This window comes from Oreochromis aureus, linkage group 6 (assembly GCF_013358895.1).
Source record: "Oreochromis aureus strain Israel breed Guangdong linkage group 6, ZZ_aureus, whole genome shotgun sequence".
NCBI lineage: Eukaryota > Metazoa > Chordata > Actinopteri > Cichliformes > Cichlidae > Oreochromis > Oreochromis aureus.
In genome coordinates this window covers 32,198,386-32,204,385 of record NC_052947.1, presented here as the reverse complement: position 1 = coordinate 32,204,385, position 6,000 = coordinate 32,198,386, and positions in this window count along the sequence as shown.

Genomic DNA, 6,000 nt, shown 5'->3' with positions numbered 1-6,000 from the left:
ACTCAAACCTGGGCTGACAGACTTCACCACAGCCTCTATAACCTCCGCTTCACTGTGTCCTTTGTTCAGACCTCTGTCAATCTGATGCATCAGGTTGGTGTATGAGAGTCTGTCCTTTTGGCCCTTCTCCCCAATTTGACCACAGATCTTGAATTCCCTCCTTATCGTCACTTCCGAAAGGTGGCTGGCTGCGACAGGAAACACATTTTGTGGGGTGGTTGGCTGACTTGGTGGTGTCCTCTCCACCCTTTCACTCAGCCTCCTAATTTCTTCCTGCAGTGCTTTGCTGTTTCTCTGGAGCTGTGCGTATCTCTCTGCTAAATCAACTTCTTCCCTTGTTTCCTGAGTTCCCTGTGGTGAGCTTATTGTATTTCCTCCACTTTCTGTGTTTCTGGTGCTCCCTATCGCTGGGTCGACACTTTCTAACATTTTCTTTAGATAGTAGAGTGCAACATCCTGCTCTTCATCATTAATAACCTTGTCCATAGATTCTGTAATTAATTTTATTAACGCTCGTCTTGTTGTGACATTTCCACTAGGGATTTTAGCTTCAGCACACACCCCTTTGAGTTGGTCGAGTTGTAGGTTCCAGAGTGTTTGGGACACAGTCTCTGCCAGCTCCTCGAGGTCCATCGTGGTTGCTGTAGCCACGCTCCTTCCTTATTTTCATCACGCTGGACATGACGTTAATAATCCCAGCGGTGCCTCCAATATTTGTTGCACACTTGGACAAATGACACTTCCAGGCGTGCATGAGTTCAGAATCGTTCTCTTTACTTGCTCATTCGCAACTGCAAATACAAAACACAAGCCCTTCAGTTAGCGTAGCTGCACTCTGCAGGCTATCTGTGCAGTAAAACACACAGGACCCCAAAGCTGCCCGATTCAGTGCCTGCGTGAGCACCACCCATGGGAATCATCATTGATCAGAATATCCTAGCTGGATTGCCAGTGAGCACAGTATGTGTGAGAAATAGTAATAAAGAACTGAATGCATAACATAACAATGATAAGAATGCATGAAATTATGGTGGGGGGGCAATATCTATTCCAATACTTCCATCTCTGTCCACCCATTACATGAGTCCCACACATGTCATAGCAATATGAGGGGAGGGGGTGGAGCTAGACTATCAGGACATCAATATTCTTAGATGGCAGTTCATATAACAGTATTTTAGTAGTTTGTAAAATAGCTGACATATGACATCTAGTGGTGAAAGAAGTGTTATGCAGTGTATAAATTAAAAGTTTTGTATCAAAATTGTTAAGTGATATTATTTAACTGTATTTAGTAAGGGTGGGGGGAAATTTTTATACAGTATAATATTGTGCTGTTTTCTGTAGTGATATTGTATTGATACAGAGACACCAAATACAGATATATTTCTAAAAAATATAAAATACTCCTGGAATAACGCAAACAAGAAATTGTTATAGAAATTGTTTAAAGAAATGTAAACTTCTCTTAACGTTAAACTGAAGTCCTTACCTTTAATTTTATTTGTTATGATATTTTCTCATTATCAATCTACATTTGACTTTTACAAAGCCTCTTTTTCTTTTCTTTTTACCTTGTACTAATTTCTCATCTCATGCACCTTCCGAAATAATGTTTGGCGAGCAAACTTAGATTATATCAGCTCATCCAAAACACAAGCTATTGCTCTGTCACGCACAAGTAAAAATATGACAGGAACAACCTTTCAGATTGGCAACGTGTTTCCAACAGTGAAAATTAGTCTTTGTCAATGTGCACAATTTGAGGAGACTTGACTAAATTGGCTGCCAGCTTTGCCAGTATTGTGATAATATCATATTGTGGGGTGACACACTATTTCACTCTTTCTTTTTAAGGCATGTCACTCCTGTCCCTGTGCTCTGTGTTCCCTTTGTTCAGTATCAAGTTCGTGTCTGTGTACCTGTCATGTGCTTTCTGTTTTATTTTGATGGTCCGTTCTGTGTTCAGTCTCTGTCCCCATGTTTTCTCAGTGCCTGGCCTGGTCCCAAAGTCTCTTGTCTAGTCAGTTTTGTCTCTGTGTTCCCTCTGTTACTATGTCAGTTATGTTGTAGTGTTAAGCTCGAGTCTCCGAGTCCATGTCTGTTGTGTACATGTAGTATTTCCTATTTTATTTTGATAGTCTGTGTCCTATGTCAGTGTATCTAATTTTGCCTTCTCTCGTCTCATTATGTCTGATTTGTCCCACCTTTGTTTCTTCCCGTTCCCCATTCTCTCGCGATCCTTCCTGTGTATTTTAGTCCTCAGTCTTCCCCTGCTTGTTGTTGTGTCGTTAACCTTCACCCCCTATCTCTGCTGTGTTTTCTCCCTTTGTGTTCCCAACGAAATTCTAGCTCGCAGTTTCTGGTTTGTTTCCCTAGTTCATGTTTCTTAGTTTTTAGTTTCGTGAGCCCAGTTTAGTTTTCTGCTTTCCATGCTCGAGGTTTTGGGTTGTTTTTGTGACGTTTATTTCTGATAACAAGTTTTTCCAGCAATGAAGCTGCCATTTTAACTTCACCCCTCTGTGTCCTGCGAGTCCTGTATTTGGGGCCAGTCTCCTGCCACACAGCACACCATGACAAAAAAAGTTTTTACTCTTTTTCACATTTGGTGTGACCTTTCCTCGATTTCCACTAAAATTAAATGAACTCGATTGGTTATTGGTATCTAGCATCATGCAATATTTTAATAAGATACCTTGAAAACCAGACATACAGACAAAAAAAACAAACATACAAACTTTACCGATTACATACTCCCTGCAACAACAAAAAAATAGTCAGTTCTATTCAAATGTTGCAGCACCGAGGAAAATCTGCATTCATTAATTAACAAACACGTCAAACTCAGTTATATACAGGTGCAATATGTCATTACCGTGCATGTCTTAGTCAGCAATAGCCTAATTATAAACCAGACACATTGGTACAACAGCATACAAGGCTCAATCATGAGGGACTTTCTTGGTGTTTTGAAACCAGACAAGCAAAGCCACTACAGAGAGCACTCATTTATGAACCTTTATTAATCTATGATTAACAGCTCCTTAGGAAATAAGCATACTGTGGATAATTCTCTTTTCTTACTTTAGCCATGGCCATAATTTACAAAAACAACTGTTCTCTTCAGCCTTCTAGTTTTTGTAATAATTATATGAGTTTTTTTCATTGAATTTCTATTAAGTAGTTTTCAATTTTCATGGAAATATTTATATATAATATCTGTCTATATTTATTTGTTAAGAAGAGGAACATCTTTTGTCTTTTGACAGCATTTTTTCTGTCATCTGGAAAGTCCAAAAATCTTTATCCAGGAAAATTACTTGTATTAATATACCTAAAACTTCTTTGGTAGACAGTGGTCCCTCGCTATAACACGGTTCACCTTTCGCGGCCTCGCTGTTTTGCGGATTTTTTGTGCAATTTTGCATGCTTTTTTTTTTTTTTTAACAGTCTGCATTTTGTTCTGCATCCTGATTGGCTGTAGATCAATCAGTCTCCTCCGTGCCGTGTCTCCTGTACAGTACAGAATACATTCTGTATTCAGCTTGTCAAACTGACATAAATCTTCAATCACTAGCAGTGTGACTCTGAAGTGCTGCACTGTATGCTTGTAAGTTTTCTCCCCAACAAACACATCAATGTCGATTTAAATGTTTTGCACCTTTAAAGGCACCTGTGGTAGCACCCAAAAGGCAGAGGAAGATGCTAACCATTGCAGGGCTCGCAAAATTTCAAAATCCCTGGTAGCCCTTTGGGCAGGCACTCTTCAGTTTTTGGTAGCCCAAAATAAATTTAAGTAGCCCGAATTAAAAAAGAAGATTGATGTTTTGTTTCCTTTACAATATTATACATTAAAGTATAATATTGTAAAGGAAACAAAACACCAATCAAAAAATAGTTAAAACACAAATTATAACAACTGTATAAAATTACAATGATCAACTCAAATATTTGGTTCTAATTGAACAGAAATTTCTATTAACTTGTAAGAACTGTGTAGAACATGAATCAGTCTGTGTCAGATCCTGAATTTGAAATTTCCACTGGGTAAGAGGTGAGTGGAACCAAGATCTAGGACATTTCCTTTTTGAAGTTTGCAAAGACTGCTAAATTTTGCCAATGGTAGTTCACTCTTTGCAACATAGTACGCTGTTCTAAACAGCTTTTTCAGGACTTCTTGTTGTGCTTGGTTTATTTTTAGTATGTTTTTGCAATTGGTGTTTGTTCTGGGAAAGATACTGCAGACTGAGCAATGATGCATTTCTTGCATTTCTCATGGGTTCTGATGGGGTCTTTCTTAAAATTAGTGGTCCCAGTAACAAAGGCGCTTTGTCGACTCAGAAATCGAGGGAAACTCACGACACACCCGGCAGAACATTATGTTATTTAGCTTACCATATTCCAACCACAGAAATTCTTTTGTCCATGAAACCAAAAAGCTGCGCTTTTCCTTTTGCATCATAGTCTGATTTGTCATAACTTTTCCGTTTTTTGTGGTAGGCTTTTCTTTGGCTGTCCCCTCTTCACCCTGACCTGTCTTATTTGGCTCTGCAGAACTAAAATACCTGCGTAAATCCATCTGCTTTTACATACGTGCTTACATAACGGTCAGCGATTCTCTGTGCAATCAACCTCTATGACATGTTTAAGCTTGCTGCAGGAGATTTCACTTGTCACGTTTGAATAGTAAGATAACGATTGATAAGACGATGCCAGAGGAATTGCTGCGCAATTAATCTGTGACTCACCAATACTGCTGTTGGGTCTAAACTCAGACCCCGCTGATCTAGGGACTTATTCCCGTGAAGGAAAAACACAAGGCAACAGCGGTCGATCGATTTTACTTGCACAAGGGAGGCCCCAGTCGGTGTCTCAGGAACGCACTCAATCCTACCACAAATGACCCCGACTTAGGCCTCCGTTCGTTGCCTTTTTATTGACAAACTGTTACAATACACATCACAGCAAAAGCACCTCCCACCGTAAAACCCCCCTTGGTTACTAAGACAAGGCACTATGTGTGTGTGTATGTGTAAGCACGTGTATGCATGTGCAAGAACGTGTGTGTGTGTGTGTGTGTGTGTGTGTGTGTGTAAGCATGTGCAAGAACTTGTGTGTATGTGAGAATGTGTGTGTGTGTGTCATGGGGGTGCGTTTGTGTGACCTCCTGATCACAACTGTTTCTAACAACATCCTTGGCTATAAAGGGGGTAATCTCCCCCACACCCAATATATGTTTCAATTCCTGTATTGGTTCACCATACACAACACAGTGAAGCCATAAAAAGGGCAGGAAGGTTACCAAACATCAAACAAACCTTCACATGGGATGTGCTTGTGATAAAACACCACAGCCTCACCCCAGAACCTCGAGAGGCTGGGGAGGGGGACAAAGGAATGCCTTGATCACAGTTTGAAACAATGTAGAGGTGGTAAGCAAAAAAATGACAATTCAACAATTCACTTTAACAACTGCCGCTCTCTAAACACAGTTCACGCGATCGCAAAGTGAAAGCAAGAAGCGCAAATTCAAACGCGATTTCAATATGTCACATACTGACAGTGGCTCATCGATGTCAATGACATAATTACCCAGCTACATTTGCGAAAGAATGCAAACGCATTGACACATATTGTTCCTTCCTATGATAGCCTGACGGGCAGGGCTGAGATGGATTTTGGTAGCCCGACTGGAAAAATTGCTAGCCCCGGGACGTTGGGCTAGCGATTTTGTGAGCCCTGCATTGCACAAAAAGTTGGACTTCTGGACATGCTAAAGGAAGTTAGAAGTTACAGTATTCTTCGGATTAACACCGGATTATAAGGCGCATTAAGCGAAACAAAACAGTCAGATAAGTCAAACTTTACTCAATGCATTCTTCTTGCTTCCTCTACTTCCGTACCATTGATTCATTAATGTTGAATTCTCTTGCAGCTGCTCTATTCCCATGTTCTGCACTTGAAAACAGGGTTTGATCTTTTTTCATTCTATAATACTGG